At 41.0% G+C, this 15,315-nt stretch overlaps 1 long non-coding RNA gene across 1 annotated transcript in view; it reads left to right on the top strand.

The window, feature by feature from the left end:
• Positions 1 to 6,589: 6,589 nt before the first annotated feature.
• Positions 6,590 to 15,315, top strand: part of LOC115373322 (uncharacterized) — a 19,446-nt gene continuing 10,720 nt past the window's right edge. The window contains exon 1 of the long non-coding RNA XR_003929525.1: positions 6,590 to 6,663. This is a non-coding gene — a long non-coding RNA (uncharacterized LOC115373322). The remainder of the gene's footprint in view (positions 6,664 to 15,315) is intronic.

Below are 15,315 nucleotides of genomic sequence, written 5' to 3'. Positions count from 1 at the left end.
TTTTTTTTTTTTTTTTTTTTAGTGCACCAGAAGTGAGAGAAATACATTTTTTCCACCACAAAAATCAGCACATGAAAGAGACATGACTAGAAACTGGCAGTAGCTTGACAGAAAAAGCACTGAGGAAAGTTAAGGGTGTTGTGGGTGGAGTGGTGGATGGGTTTACCCACCTGCCTCCAACTCTGACAGCTAACCCCGCTTTGATCGCCAGCTCACCCAAAGAAGATTTCCACCGTGAGCGGAAAGTTCACATGAAAGTTTTTCTTACACCAAAACCAGAACCAGAACCATAGTCTAACCAAATGGTTTCCAGACCCGATGACATGACCTGGCATGACCTCTACTTCCTGTAAAAAAAAAAAAAAAAGTGAAATCATGCTGCGCTGGTGGGTGTGAACAAAAATTTCAACCAATAAAACCTTCAGAAATCTTCCAATGTCATCCATGTACTTTGAAATAAAATATTCTCTCCCAAACTGATATCCCTTTAGGTTGTGAATGATCCCTTCCTGCATGATGTCTTCCTGTTGAAACATCTTGTTTCACCAGGAAGTAGATAAAATCAAAAAGTGAGAGTCCATTTTCACCTCTTCATGTGATGAACAGGTGAAAAGGGTGAGTCACGTTCTTCGTAATGTCACTTCATTCGATTTGTCATCAAGTAAAGTAAAGGTATGATTTGTGCCCAAAACATGTGTCTCAGAGTTCTCATTACATACATTTTGAGGCTCTGCTTCAGCATTCATATCTTTTGTATGAAATTAAGAAGCTGACTGTTTAAAAAATTTGCAGCAACATTTCATGGGACTTTGGCTTTGGCACTTTCCTCTCACCTCACCCTAGGTGAACCAGACCTGATAACATCTCAATATTATCATCAGGTCTGGATCACAGAGGATTAGAAATCTGATTTTCTGTCTTGTCTAGATCCAATCACAGTTGTCCTTGTGATGCACCCCGCAGGTTCTGACACTTTGTCTTTTCAAAAACCCCCAGATGCATCTACAAGAGGCTATAGACTCTCAGTTGATGAGAATTTGGCACAGAGAAACTCCCAACTGTGAAGTTTTTATAGTAAGATATCATGTGTGGCAGAGCCGCCTGCCTATCACAGGTGGAGATATAACAGTGGAAAAAAAACTAAAAACAGCGAAAATAGTCCCTCTTACATATTAATTGCTGTATTAGGAACAGAGGTAGGCTAAAAGAAGTGGAAGAGAGAGCAGGGAGGTTGTCCTTCATGCAGAGGGTCCAGGTTCAAGGTTCACCACCTGCCCTGCTGAGGTGTCCCGAGACTATACATTGAGTCCACACCAGCTCTATTGCGCCGACCTCACTGTGAACTGGGACCAGTGAAAAGGTAATTGTCACAATATGCCACTTCCACATGTCTCATTTTCATCAGAAATTAATAATTTCTTCCATGTGCCATTGCCAACTCGTTTGACATCAGGAAACGCACACACTGTCATGACTGTGCTTGAAATGGGACATGAGACGCCAGTTTAAATTAAAGCCACTTTTAAGCATTTTTGCCCATTATCACACCACATGGCTAATCAGCACTCGATTTACTCAGTGGCTGTTCAGACTGCATACTTTTTTTTTTTTTTTTTTTTTTTTAAAATATGCAGAGCAGTCATGTCTAAACCAGAGATGAGCTCTCCAGTGTCTCCAAATGTCTCTGCCTCTCTTCATATGTCTGCTGATAGGCTATTTGGCTATTTTAAACAATACATTACCCTATTTCCAGTGGGTTATTTCTTATTTCACACCATGTTAATTCAACCTAATTGCCCACCGTATTTTAGTGTTTTCTCACAAATAAAACTCACTTTCCCAAAAACCCATCATGATAATCAATATCTCATTCTGACTTTCCTTTACTGCCATTCATACAAGTAACTGAAATTTCTTAGGTCATACCTGGCTTTTCTACAATGTGCAAAGAATCTTTTTTTTTTTTTAAATATTACACATTATATTTAAAATTATTACAAAACAAAAACATTTGTTGCAGCATTGAAAGGTCAGTGTTGTCCCACTGATGTAAAATATGTGTCTTTGCAGCAGTAACCCCATAAACACTGTACTTTTGTAAAGTCATAATAACATTCACCCTTAAGTGAACATAAGCATGGATCTAAGCCTGGGGGAATCACAATGATGTTTGATATTACACGCAACACATTGTTCCAGATCTGACTGATCACCCTCCAGCTCTAAAATGTAAAAAGTTGAGTGGGGCTACCATTTGGGTCTTCTTTTTGATGGCTCATCGGCTTCACAGGGAACTTAAACCTATCTGAACTCTAATTTCCTTGTGTAGAGGGTGCTCTTGGGGGGAAGAAAGCAATGTGAGAGATACTGCTGGCAGGCTGGGAGGTCTAAACCCCAGTCTAACACCACTCCCTCTTTTCACCAAAGTATACCCTCTCAGGATTTCAGGGACAGTGAAAAGCTTAAAGTTGCTCACAAAACTGTGTGCGTAAGTGTTAGTGACACCGCTCGGAGCGCGGTTTATTTCTGAGTTGGGAGAATAAACTTTCAGTGACGATGCAGGAAGAGAAGACTTGGGCTCGGTGCCTCTCACCTCAGCTCACCACAGCCGTCATGCCTTCACACTGCAGTCAGGCTGGATGCTGGATGTTTCCTGACAGGGCTGGGTTGGCTCACTGCTTGTTTAGCAGTCTCAGCCAAGCGTATGCATGTATTTGCGTGCTTGTGTGTGTGTGTGTGTGTGTGTGTGTGTATGCATGATTGTGTTCGCGCACATGTGTGCACGCATGACTGTTTATGTGTCTATATATACTTGTGCGTGGCAAGCGAGGGCTGTGAACCTTGGAGGAGTGTGTTTTTGTTGTGCAACGTGGCCTCATTACCCAGGTGTTTACCCCCAACCACAGGAAACGCTTGTCAGTGACGTCTGTCTGCTGGCAAACACCGCCTCAGGGAGAGAGAGACAGGGAGGGAGGCAGGGAGGGAGGCGGAGATAGGGAAGGCAGCAAGGAAAGATTGAAATTGTCAATTTTTGGGAGAGAGCTGTGGCAGAAAAACTGAAACAGAGGGAGGGAGGAACGGCATGATGAGAGCGAGATAAATCTATCAATCACTATATCGTCTCTGAGCATGTGAAGATATGCATTTGCATTAGTGCATGCCTGCGTGTTTCTATGTATGCACGTGTCTCCATGCATGTTTTTCAGTGTGTGTTTGTCTGTGTGGTTGCGCCAGTCAAGCCCTCTCTGGCAGGTCATCGGGTTCCTGCACTCCTTCACCAGTGCGGGCGGGGGTGGTGGGTGGGGGGGGGTGTGGTGGTGGTGGAGGGGGAGGGGAAGGGGGCTGGGAAGAGAGGAGACATACAAGCTGTTGACAGGGATTTATGAGCTGATAGTGTCAGACTGAAAGCACAACAACAGTCTCCCTGTCTGCTCACAGAGGGAGAGAGAGAGACTGAGGGGGAATGACAGAGAATGGCGGTGGATGGGAAAGGGTGGGGGGGGGGCAATAGAGGGCAAGTGAGGCAGCAAAATAAGTTGGAGCAGAGAGTGAGAAAGAGAGAGAGCGGCAGATAGAAGGTCAGTGGAGGCAGAGACAGGGAGATGCAGGAAGTGATTTAATTTTATAGCCTTTTCAGTCCCTGTGTCGCGCTTGCTTTTCTCACCATGCTCTTTTGCAAACTCTTCTCTTCTCTTCTCTTCTCTTCTCTTCTCTTCTCTTCTCTTCTCTTCTCTTCTCTTCTCTTCTCTTCTCAGTTTCCCAACAAGACGTCATCACTGTGCCACTGTGACTTCATTGTTATCTTCGTTGGTGACTGGGTTGTTTTGTTTAGTCATGTGAGTGCAAAAATGTTTTTGTTTTTTTTTCCCACTATAAACCAAAGACTGTTGTTGGTCTCACATGACCATATAGACACTGACAAGGACCACATTGATGGACCACCATGCAGTCAGATACTGTGCAACAGACTCGTCTTCCCTGCACTGTGTTTACAGGGAACCCTATTACATGAGCATTTCCGGAAATGGCCCTGATTGTGTATTTAAGCCAGGCAGCACACACTAAATTAAATATGGGTTTTTACAATTAAACCTCACACTAGGCAATTGTTAACTGTGTATGTGTGTGTGTGTGTGTGTGTGTGTGTGTGTCTTACCCTCAGGTTTGTCATGGTGAGTCACAATTGGAATGTTCACTGTTAGATGACACACACTGATAGAGTCACTCTGTCTGACTGTCTCACACATGAGACACACACATCGGTCTGGCTCATGTTGCCTAAATGCGAGATTTAATCTACAATCTATCAGACTCTATTTAAGATAATATGGTTCGACACTGCACATTTGATGAGACTTAGATCTTTCTTCACCAGCCCATTTGGCCATGCCTTGTCATTTTCAGATGAAGATGTCATATTTTCCTCAGCAGCCAAAGCTTGAATGAGAACAAATGGAGAAAGTTTGCAGCTCGCGGTTCATTTAGTCGTTATGAAGCTCCATTCTCACACTGACACTTGTAAGAAACAGCTAACCTGCTAGAGCTGCTGCAAATCTCTTTTGATTGGTGTGTTAAAGTTATTACTATATTCCAGCCAAATACTGTAATGTACAGGTTACTGTCGACAGATGTGTAGTTTGGGCTCACTTACATGTAAAGTATATGGTTTGAATTGGAATCTACAAATAGGGTGTAACTGGGAAATCCACTCGTTTGTATTTTTCCTTGTTTCAGTTTGTCTCTCACTGCAAAAAAGCCAGTGGCTCCATTACAGACGGGAGATCTGCAAAGAAGACACATTAGATCTTATTGTGTAGTTGGCATAATAACAGTGATCCAGATGTGATGTCTGCTGGTCTGTCAAGCTGAGAGACAGACAGACTGACAGAGGAAAGCACAGATTACCCACTGGGCCTAGTATAGACTACTAGTCATTTATATGTCAGCTCCTGTTTAATGATATACTATTAAGCAGCACTGATTTATGAGGGCCGCTCTATTTTGCATAGAGACGCAGAGTCTGCAAGTTGTTGTCTATCCTGTTACATGCTATAGCTCTGACTCTCCCATCCCCGAGGGCCGAATTTCAAGCTTGGTTTTCCCATATTGCCTAAAAGTCTTTTTTTGCTATATCAAAACTATTTACATTAACCCTTCTATTGTATTTAGGGTTAATTTGACCCCATTCATTGTTTAAAGTCTCCATTTAGATAGTTAACAATACGCATAAAGTACCTGACACATAAACTTGGGTAAAAAATTTTATTATAATCATTTTTCTGGAGGTTTAAACTGCTGGGGTCAAACTGACCCCAACTGATAACAGATGGTAGTAAATTTGAAGGTAACAGGAGGGTATTATATACAATGGCTATTTTCAGTCCCTCTTAGTGAGCATTTTGTTGAGTGCAAATGGGACACAAAATGTTGCAAGGTAAAGCTGTTTTTGCCTTTAAATGTGCATGGTGTGCATTAAAGTCGAGGACCTTCAAAAACATTCAGGTCGCTTTCACACCTAACAGTCTGCTTGCATGTTATGGAATTACAAGCCTTTTCTCATTTGGCTCAGGTGGCTTTCACACCATAGCAGACCTCTATACAGTCACAGAAGACAGCGTTGTTCCTATTTGTAACCATTGATCTGCCTTTAACCATTATGGCATCCATTCTCCATTCTCAACAGAACCTGAGACTGATGCAACTCCATGAGGCGAGGATTTGTTGTGCTCTGCTATCGGAGCCCAGTGCCCACATAGGGCAGCAGTGTCATGATTTCATAACTGTGTCACAAGGGACAAGTGCAGTGGGCTCTGCTCCCTACCTTTTATGACTGCTTCTTTGCCTACATTGCCCTCTACTGTATTTTGGATTGAATAATCAGCTGTAACTTCTTTTGAGGTACCGTTATGCCCTGGCAGGAGTCATTTCCGTTAATGCAAATCATACTAGTTAAGGTTACCTTCCACCCTTCAAATAAGCCGCGTGGAGGTTCGGAGTTTGCTTGGAAACCGATCTGAGGCTGCTTCTTTCAAGCGGACCCAGGTTTGGATATTTGGTGCGCAGCAGGGTTTGATTAGGGCTTCCTATAACCTACTCAGACAAATCAAACCAGAGGATTAAACACACCAGGGATCCATTCAGCCAGTCGCCATAAATATGAACAGCATCCTGTGTCTCACTGGGGCTAATCCTGCACATGCATCATCCCAGACTCCGCCAGCACTCATGAACACACAGACTTGTTCCAAGCAACTTTATACAGGGCCAGTGCTATAAAAATGCTCCATAAAACAAAAGTCAGTATTGATCAAAAATCTGAATTGATTCTAGCTCCTATGTGTTAGTGGTATTACAGGAATCTTTGGCTGCTAGAGTGGACTGTGCCATGGGTGTTTTATATGGGATGAATACCAAAACTGATTGTGCTAAGTGTGCTTGTCCTGGTTGTGTATGTAGATTGAAAGAGCATTTCTACTCGCCTGTTATGGATTTTCTTTTTCTTTTCTTTTTTTTTTTTTGGCAGTAGTTTTTGAAGACATCAATTTGTTGAATGTGTTTGTTTTTGTGCATTACAGGTCGGCAGAAAGAAAAAAAATGTTGAAGAGGGAGCGGGTCGCACGGAATGAAGAGGAGAAACAGCTGGATGACAGGAAGGGGCAGAAGGTGAGTATGGAGAGGACAAAAAGATCAGCAACAATCATGTTACTTTTTTCAAACTCAACAAAGGTGGACAAAATTCAGTGTTTTTGCAGTGTTTAAAGCCATTTCTATTTGTTTGATGTCCATGTGTTCATTTATTTATATGCAAAACATTCTGTTGCAGTTGAAGTAGTATATTAACAAGTCTCAAGTGGCTTGGGAGTAAATTTGATCTGCATGCTGTTGTGTGACCATTAGAGCCTTGCGTTTATTCTGAATATGGTTTCCAAAAACTCAGCTGGATTTTTATGTCCACTTTTTTCGTCCAAAGTTTTGTGACCACGACATTTTGTTCTTTATGTCGTGGCACAGAAACATTACCATTGTTCTGATGCTTCCTGCTCGCATGGCAGACTGAAACCACATACATGTCCTTGCTCAGTTTCACTGGTGCGTGCAGAAGTGCTGTTTATGCGCCGTCCACATTTGCTAAATGATACATGTTCTGATTCCCATTGTCATGTAGGAACCATGCTGTGTTTTCTCATGCTTTTCATGTGTGTGCATTTGAGCAAACATGTTATGTGGTCAGAGTGTGCTTGCTTCTAATCATACACATTGTTGAACAGTGCTGCCAAGCCTAGCGTGTTTGGTAAAAATAACACATTCATGTATGTATACTGTATCTATTAACAAGTAATGAACACAATTCAGTCACATGGGAACTAAGATAACATTAAGGACATGTACTCATACAATATGTATAGCTCTGTGGAGAAATACGTCTAGACTTTAGTGCTCTCATGTGGCAACGATTCAGATACAACTTTCCACTTTTATCATTACTACATAGAATATTCATGAATATTGTATTGTTCTGTACAAAATCTAGTTAATATGGTGTCAAATAGGAAAATTTAATGGTTACTCTGCACACTGAAAACGTAGCACTACACTTGTCATGTGAGGATCGACCAGCTGTATGAGCAGGTTGTGGTGCAAAAGACACCGGCTTTGCTGCAACATTTAGATTTAGAAATGGAGGAGGATGGATGAAGAGTTGCACAGCATAAGTTCTGGGATAACCCTGTAAGTTTTAGCCAGCTGCAAAAGCATACCAACCTGGCTGGAAAGCTCAGTGCTGGTTGCGTGAGATTGATTTGATTTATAGGCATACACGTTGGATAGCACGTGCTAGTGCTCTGTGCAGAGCATGCTGGTCCTGTTACCTTCACATGGCTACAGGGATTTAATCAACCATTAGACAAGGCTGTCATATATCCTACATGCAGTTGTGGATGAAAGATACTCGTAAGAACTTGCCCCGCATCTGCCTCCATACACACCCTGTCTTACAGGCATCATTGCCTTAATCAAATTAAAATGAAATTTTGTATGTGCAATTAAATGTGCAAATTGACTTGATTTCTTTCAAAAACATGGGACACAAGCAGTGAAAAACTTTAAATGACAAATGACAAGAAAATGATGAGAAAAAATGCAAAAAAATGTTCAGAAAACTATATTTATAATTATTAACATGATATATTTAAAATTATGTTACAGGGAAAAAGGTTTCTGTTTTGCACTTTTTATTTTATTTTTTTTTAAACATTTTTGGGTCATTGACTTTTAACTTGTAACTCTTCCTCACTGCCTTTTATCCCATGTCTCTTCAAAGAACCCCGCCTGCTCAGGTTTCAAAGGGTTAAACTGAAACAGGCAAACAAAACACGAGCGCTCCATACGATCGTGCCTCCACCAACTGAAGTCATGAAAACAGCACAGAACCCCCCGCTAAGAGGTGCTTTGAAGAGGTGGAGGCACAAGCGTATTTTTGGACACCAAAATTGCACTGTGCCATCCAATTTGTCATCACTCCCTTATATGCTCCCTGCCCATTCTGGCACAAGCGACACCATGGCGAGCCATGAAATTACCAAACAGGCAGAGAAAAAGTCGCCTATACCCAGTCAAATGACAGTCCAGTCGGTGCAAATCCACTGCGCTTGATTGAAAAAATGCAACAATAAAAAGACTGACCCATATACACACAGTATAGCCATACATGACCTTTTTTCAGAAGTCAATGCAAAATATTAGATGAAGCACAAGAATTATATTCATTCTCCAATTATGTGGTCATCTGTTTATGAGGAGATGATTATAGGACTTGGGAAAATGCAGTTATGTTATGACAATTATAATTAAGCTTAATTGTCTTAGTAGGGAGCAATGTGTCTTTCCTCTGCCTATCTACTCTGATTTAGTTCCTGAAGACCATTGTATGGATAGGACTGGGACGTAATGACTTAAAATGAGCCTGAATGACTTGTTAAGATGGATTTATTTTGCAGTGCACCTACAGCAGGCCTGACTCAGCTCTAAAGCATCCTAGCAGCAGCCCTGTCCTTGCCTTAATATTATCTACACAGGATCTCAAGTTCAGATGCTTTTATGAAAGCAGGCCATGATGTTCAAGCAGGGATGAGGTCTGACGCCTTCTTATCTGCCTGCCTGCAGCTTTGACTGTGGTTACTAACCCTGGCTGCATTGGTCAGAGAGGGGGCCCCCTCTATTTTCCATGGGCAGTTTATCACACTTCCTCTCCCTGCGCTCTGAGCCCCCACTCAGCCTAGCAGACAGGAAAATCAAATGTTTAGGGGCATTCCATTACAGTGCAAATGGTATATTGCACTATACAATACATGCTGATGATATATTTTATGGTTTAAAGCGCTCACATTTAAAAAACAAACCAGAGAGGAGCTCTGAGGCAATTTCCTTTAACAGCTCTTACAAGTGGACATAACAGTATTGGATTTGAGATAGGATTGATTTAAAGTTGGCTGAAAGGATTCTATTCCTTCTGAATTGAATTGTATGGAACTGAATGGCAGGTAAAATGATTTCCCTGTTTCTGTACTGAGTTGACCTATCAAGGATGTTTCGCTGCCTCCTGCCCAGTGCATGCTGGGATAAGCTCCAGCCCCCCTGTGATCTTGAACAGATGGATGTACTGAATTGAGTATTATTGGATGTCTGTTAAAATTATTTCACTTGAGTCGAACTGAGGGGAATTCGACTGAACAAATCAAATAATTCCATTGCTATTGACTCGATCACATTGGTATTGAATGCTATGGATCTAAATGTCAGTTAGACTGATCTGATAATTTCCACGGGCAGTTTATCATACTTGGGGTTAATCTGCACCAGGTTCCGTAGTCATTCTGCCAGACTCCAAGGCCCTGATCTACTACGAAGGCACCAGCCATTACCACAATAAAAAACAGCATCCGCAGCTGTCTCCAATTCTGCAGCTATTAAGCTGCTATCTGGGGCTGGGATCATGCTTGAAACATGACATCAGGTTGGGGGAAAAAAAGAACAACATTTTCTTTAGGTGAATTAAAAGTAGGCATGTTCAGCATGCCTACTGTAATGTGAAAGTCGACCAAAAGTAGCCTCCTTGTTTCCCTGTTCTTGACTTATTAATGATATTTTGGAAAGTGCTACATGAGAGATAGCATGAGCTCCGTTTTATTGAAGCTGTAAACATATGCCTGACATACTTAATATTAAACTGACTAAAAGTAGGGCAAGTTGTAGAATAAATCATAGCTTGCTAAGCCAATAAGTATCCTATAGGTTTCATCAGCTGTAATGAAAAAACAACATTTCTACTGGAATATATCTGTGCGTGACATATTGCTCTATGTGGCTGGAAATATTAAATCTTTTCTATTTTGGGATTAGTACAGGAAAAGGTAGCTTTGGTTACATTATGGGTACCTGCCAAAAAGTGGTCATAAAAAATTCTTTAAATTCACCACTTGTGTACCTTCCATCCTTCGCCTGAAGGAACATCCTCCTCTTCATCTTCGCCCTTTCTGTTCTCTTTAGCTGCAGGCGCTTCACTGTTGCATGCAACACACACAGGCTTATTTGGCATAGGCTGGGAATTTAGGACAGGCCCTCTATGTCTTTCCAAGTTACTGAATACTGACAGAAATATAGGGCTTTCTGGATTAATCAATTATTTTAAATGCGCCTTCTGTTTAATCAAATTTTACTTTAAATGTCACCCGTCATACTGTCCAAAATAAAATCCAACCTTACCATATTTTTAACATTTAGCTCTTTTAAAATCTAGACCGCTCAGGCAGCAGCAGCAACTTGCAGAACGGAAACAAAATCAGAACAACTCCCAAGAAAACTGCCAACAAAGAAACACCACCCAAGAATAATCATCCAAATATAACTTTTTTTTTTTTCCATTTTCATTTTTACCACGTTGGAGTGGAGTTTAGCTAGCTCATCTATGGCAAAACAGATCATATATAATCAGATAATTAGATATAAATATTAGAGATGCACAATATTGGATTTTTTGCCAATATGCATGCTTTGTATCTTTAATATGTATTATCTATGTCTTTTTTTTCATCTAATTGCAGAGAACATCAAGTCTATCCTGCAGTGGAATAAACATTTTATTATGCTTGCTCTTATTGTGAAAGCCTACTGGCAGATGCAGACATAAAATGCAATGCTTTTCAAAATGAAGAAAAGTACCGCAACTTAGGATATGTAAACATTTTCTTTCTTTCTCTCAGTTTGCAAAAAGTCTGCACCCTAAGTTTTAGACACGTAGATTGGAGGTAATGACAAGGATTTTTCTTCTAAGAGAAAAAAAGCAACATTAAGGATGAGTTGCTGCTCTGTTCGTGTACGGTAATGGCACATGATACCTGTTACCTAGCTCTGATGATTTTTTTGAGAGTAATTAGGTTGTGCAGTGCCACCAAACAAGTGTAAATTGCAAACTCCCGAGATAACAGCGACTCCTCCTTCATTTTCCCTCCCATGTAACACAGCCAGGAAGTGTGCGAGCCTGCCAACCGTTAACACCACAGAGGAAGTGTGCAGGAAATGAGATCAGCCTTAAAGGGAGGTAACGCCTGAGCTGGAGCCTCTGACACCAGACCAATAACTGTCACACACTGCACCTGATACTAAAAATGCTCCAGATAACAGGGGAAATCACAATGAGGCAGCAGGCAGAAGACAGACGTGAATGGAAGTGAATGGAAGAGAAAAGGTGGCGCAGAACACAGGAGAGAGAGCGAGAGAGCGAGAGAGAGAGGACTGAATAGAGATAACATAACAGCACAAAATAGGGTGGAAAAAGCGACAAAGCAGAACTGAGAAAAGTGGCAGAACTGAACAAAGCAAAGATGCCCCGCACGTCTTACCATCACTGTGCCTCAGAGATGGCTTCTGCCGGAGTTAAAAATATCAGCGAGGGGGCTGCAAGTTGAATTTTGACGCTGTAATACTACTACTACTACTACTAATAATAGCCTTATTTGTATAGCACCTTTCAAAAAAATAGTTACAAAGTGCCTCACAACAGCAAAACAAAAGGCAGAATCCAAAAAAATGGAAATAAAATAAAGCAAACTTAAATACATATTTTAAGCATAAAAGTATGGATAAAATAAAATATACGATAAAATAATATGGAAGTGCAACTGTAACAGTGTGTTGCATCCACTGCTAGAATAGAATAGAATAGAATAGAATAGAATAGAATAAAAGGGATAAATAAATATACGAGAACAAAGCAGAGCAGACGAGACAGGACCAGATTAGAACAAAACAGCAGAACAGTGCAGTGTAGAGGAGATGGTGTTCAGCAAGCATATATGAGAGGAGATAAAAGACGAGAAAAAAAAGAGCAACTATCAGACAAATTCTGTTTGAAAAAGGAATTTTCAATAGCTAAAAATACCAGCAGGGTGAGGCCTAATTCAGCGGCTGTGTGTATGCAACTGTCACTATACCCTGCACACATTCTCCTCACCGTGATGAAAGACACAGTTGGTAACTTCAGTGAAGAAACCGGGCCTGACAGGAGTGTGTGTGTGTGTGTGTGTGCGTGTGGGTTGAGATGTGTACGTGCGCAAGCTGCAGAATTTCTGCCTATTGAATTTCTGTAAGACCGAAAAAAAAAAAAAAATGTTTTATTTCTTATTTATTGAGACAGGAGCCAGGAAGAATGATGAAACATTTACAGTGCCAGCTATCACCTACACCCAAGAACAAGAAGTTTTTGATTTAGTGCATAGATAAAAACACAAGACTTTTTTTTTTTTTTTTGAGGCACAATTCACGAGGCCTACTGCAGTAGGCAGGAAACTTGCTTGTTATGTTGAAACTTGTTTTATTCAGTGCGACTGCTTTGTTGGGGTAGAGGCTCCTGACTCCAACTTTTTCAGATGGTTTCAGGCCTCACATTAGGCACATGTGAGGTTCTGCTGCTCCTCAAAGCGGCGCTGTCACTCAAAGCCTCCTTCATAGAATGTAGCGAGGCTAGTGTTAACTTCCTCATAAATCAATCAATATCAAGTCTGAGATGCAGAGTATGGCTAAATACAGCTGACTGGTGAGTTATCTGTCTGTCTATCAAGTGTGATGGGACGTGGCATTGTCCCCCAGGTCAATCCAGTCATTTTTACTGTTCACACAAACTAAATTGGCAAAAGAGATCCATTTTTTTTTTTTAAACTCTTTTGCACAGATTTGATCTCGTCATGGTTGTCTAAATGAGTAAAGTCAGCATGGGATATGAGTTTGAAGTAACAACATTTGCTCCATAAAGAGTTAAAGATTTTTGAATTATGAAATAGATCATAAATATTGCAGGCAACCCAGTCATGTTTTCACTTGCTCCGCTCTCTGCGAGCGGCTGTGTGCTCGTGTTAAACTGCTCAGTATTTGGCCGCTTGTAGTGGCGGTGATACTAGAGGACACATTTACGCTGCTGTTCACTTACAGCAAGTTTTTCTCTTCTGCAGACCTGAATAAAACCATACATTACTATATGTATATGGCACTGTATGCATGCACAATCTCTCCATTGACTTATGCAAAGCGTCTCAGGGCCTCCTCCTGCAGTATTTTATGTAAGAGCGAGGTTTGTGTTTCTGTTAGTCTGCCTCTCCTGTGGTCTGGAGACAGACTGGAGAGGGATGGGATTATTTTGCTAATTCCAGTGTGGATAAAACAAGGATTAAGGATCCATGGGATACAAGGATCAAAATGATAGCCATGTGTGATGGCCTTAAGGTCCTTTTATTATATTGTACCATGTTTTCTGATCGGTGACTGACAGAATGAATGGATGAATTATTGATTAACAGATGAAACATTCAGCTCAAAATCAATCATCAGAAACCGACAATGCTCACAATCCTCAAACATAATCACAGCAGCAGAAGTGTACCAAAATAAATCAACTGATTTATGTTGGAGTTACACATCTGTATATTCACATATATTGTGCTTATTACACATATTGTTGTGTAAAACAAAATTCACATTTTTGCACACTGTATTCAAGTTTTATCCTTTGAAATATTGAGTCACTGACTAAATTACTACCTCTGCAAGGGGGTCGGCCACCTATACACATTTCTCTCTCTGTTATCGTCAATGAATGAATTAGCAAGGTCTCAAGTGAGTAAAATGTCACAACAACACAAATAAAGTCACTGGAGAGCAAATCCCAAACTGAGCTATGAATGAATACATCGCCTGAGGTTCTCTTAACCTTCATTACCTTTTTTTCGAGTAAAAACTAAAAAGCTGAGTGCAACAGGCTAAAATCTCACCCGTCACGATGTTCAGAATAAAATCCAACCTCAACCTGCAACCTTATTTTTAACATTTTGCCTCTAGACTGCTCAGAAGCATAAACAACTTGAAGAACAGAGACAAAACCAGTACAACTCCTGAAAAAAACAAACAAACTGTCAGCTAATACTAATAACACCACCCAAGAATAATGAATCTATTTTTTTCCTTGTCAAGAAAAAAAAAAGTTATCGAAAAAAGAAGGGACAAAGATGTCTGTGGCCACAAATCACAAACTCCTACAGCAGAACAAAGGGTTTGATTCATCTAACACTTTGTGCCCGGGGCTCAAAATTTTGCATGGCCACAGTTTCTCAGTTGATCAGGTGATTTCCTGAGATGGATCATGTGAATCAGCAGAGCCACAGCTGATTTGGTCTGAACGCCCTGCCGCTGATGCACAGCTGGAGGAGCAGCGAGGTGCATGTCTGGAAAGCAACGTGCTTTTGGGCAATGGGATTTGGGATCTGATCAGCTGTGCGCCCGCTCCTCCAGCAGCCTCGACCTTCAGCTTTTCGAATGAGTCAAGAACATGAAACTCTGAAAACAGCTCGGAAAAACATGAAAACCCGATCACGTCTAGTTGCTGATTGAATTCTGAAATGGTGCGAGGCTGTTCCTTAAACGCCCTGCAAGAACAAAATGCTTGGTGCAACGTTTTCACAACAGGAGCACTATTTTCGAGGAATCCATATGGAATGAAGACACAAACATGTATATGAGGTGTGTGAGCGTACACTGGAGACTTAATAAAGCAGCGTGCTCATTTATCATGGGGGTTACTGGTCAGACAACCATATCTGCATGCAGTTAATGTAGACACATCAGTTGCTGGTAATTCATGCAACTTCCTATATGTTTCATATGTTTCGCAATTGTATGTTTCTTGTGTCAAATATCTGCATTTATGGAAGACAAAAAAGGGGGACTAGTGCCTTAAAAATGCATAGGTGTAAAGCAGTGTGCTGGACAAGC

Source organism: Myripristis murdjan, chromosome 16 (genome assembly GCF_902150065.1).
Source record: "Myripristis murdjan chromosome 16, fMyrMur1.1, whole genome shotgun sequence".
NCBI classification, from domain to species: domain Eukaryota; kingdom Metazoa; phylum Chordata; class Actinopteri; order Holocentriformes; family Holocentridae; genus Myripristis; species Myripristis murdjan.
This window is presented reverse-complemented; position numbering and strand designations above follow the sequence as displayed.